General features: G+C 19.6%; 1 protein-coding gene across 1 annotated transcript in view; it reads right to left on the bottom strand.

Annotated features, from left to right (window-relative positions):
• The window catches only part of LOC122263056 (opioid-binding protein/cell adhesion molecule homolog), a 199,322-nt gene that overhangs the window by 1,441 nt on the left and 195,381 nt on the right, over nt 1-2,500 (bottom strand).

Raw genomic sequence — 2,500 nt, 5'->3', positions numbered from 1 at the left:
CTATTATCATCAAATTATTATCAATGTTATTATTATTACTCTTTTCATCATAATCTTTATGATTACCATCATAATCATGATTATTTTTTTCATTATTGTTATTATTATCATTAACATCAGCCTTATCATCGTCTTTATCATTATCAACATTATTCTTAGCATTATCATCATCATCATTGTCATCACCTTAATTAATATGATTATTCTTATCCTCATTATTATCTGCAAAATTAGTATGACCATTATCATTACTATTATCATTATTATTGCTACGATCATTGTTATCACTATTATCATATTCATTATGTAGCAGTAGTATTATAATTAATATTTATATCATTACTATAATTACTACTATCATTATTGATATTATCATTATCATTATTATCACTATCATTATTACTACTGTGACTATCGTTTATCTTTTTTTCTTATAGATATCATCAGTATTTAATAGTTGTATTATTGTCGTTATAATTTTCTTTTTCATATTTTTTCTCTCATTATCCCTTATACTGCTACTACTACTACTGTTTATTTTATAACTATCATAATTATTTCATTTTTGATTATTTTCAATATTGATATCATCATTATCATGATCTGATTCATTGTTCTAATCATCATCATTATCATTATAATCGTCATTATCATTATCCTTTTTTGTCCCCATTGTTATCATTATCATAAACATTATTGTTATCCTTATCATTACTATCTTTATCACTCTTAGTATCATTATTATCATCATCCTCATCGTGATGGTAATGATATCCTTATTATTATGAATACTATCATCATCATTGTTATCATAATCATCATTATTGTTGTTGTTGTTATTAATGTATCATCAAAATTACTGTTATTATTACAACAATAATGATAACGATAATAATGATTATGATAATAATGTTAATGATTATGATAACAATAATGATAATAATAATGATGATGATAATAATGATAATAATAATAATAATTATAATAATAATAATAATAATAATAATAATAATAATAAAAATAATAATAACAATAATGATAATGATAATAATAAGAATAACAATGATAATAATAATAATAATAACAATAATAATAATGATAATAATGATAATAGTAATAATAATAATGGTAATAATGACGACAATAACAATAATATTAATATTAATAATAATAATAATAATAACAATAATGATAATAATAATAATAATGATGATAATAATAATGATAATAACAATACTGATAATGATAATAATAATAATAATAATAATAATAATATTAATAATAATAATGATAATGATAATAATAATAATAATAATAATAATAATAATAACAATAATAATAATAATGATAATAATAATGATAATAACAATAATAATAATAATAATAATAATGATAATAATAGTAATAATAATAATAATAATGATAATAATAACAATGATAATAATTATAATAACATTGATAACAATAGCAATCATAATAATAATCATTATAAATTTAAGGATAATAACAGTAGGCATAGTAACAGCAATAATGACACTAAAATTAATAATGGTAATAATGATAATAATAATAATGATAACAATAATAGTAAAAAAAAAAGAAGAATGATAAGAAGAATGACAATGATAATAATGATAATAAAGATAATGATGATAACGATAATAATACTAATCATAAGATTAGTATTATTATCACAATTCTACAACTACGACTACGAATAAGGATAAAGGATAATAATAAAAATTATAATAATAATAATGATAATAATAACAATAACAACAATAATTGCAGCAATTATAATAACAATGACTATTACTATTATTATGTTTAGAATACAAAAATGGTAATGATAATAATGACAATATCAATAAAAAAGTATGATGATAATAATATAAATAATGATTATCTTTATCAATACCATCAAGACAGTGAACCATAGTTGAAACTGATCATATAACATTGAGAATAACCATGAATTATCATCAACGTTATTACTATTATTCTTGTTTTTACCATGAAAATGATAATAACAGTGACAAGAACTGAACGCACACTTTCACCAACACAAACATCTCACACTGGTGAAGGATACATAAGTCTACCACAATTTTATGAATTAATTTCCTACTGTTGGTAGAAAAATCTTTAATGACATTCGTACTGGCGAAGAATCCTTTTGATTCTGTATCCAGATGCTGATCACCACAAAAGTCCTAAAAGTTCTACCAACCATAGACAACCCACACCCAAATTCTCATCACAACCAACTCAGTAACTAACCTTAACCTTCCCCATAATTCAAACTGACAAACAAAGACACACAAAAGCTTAAAAACAAAAGCAAAAAAGAAAATGATGATAACAATAGTAATGATGATAATAATAATAATAATAATAATAATAATAATAATAATAATAATAATAATAATGATAATAATAATGATAATAATAATAATAATAATAATAAATAAATAAATAAATAAATAAAATATAAAAGAAA

Source organism: Penaeus japonicus, unplaced genomic scaffold (genome assembly GCF_977035675.1).
Source record: "Penaeus japonicus unplaced genomic scaffold, GWHDUDI00000001_assembly GWHDUDI00000013, whole genome shotgun sequence".
Taxonomy (NCBI): Eukaryota; Metazoa; Arthropoda; class Malacostraca; order Decapoda; family Penaeidae; genus Penaeus; species Penaeus japonicus.
The sequence above is the reverse complement of the archived record's forward strand: the minus strand, read 5'-3'. Positions and strand labels throughout refer to the sequence as shown.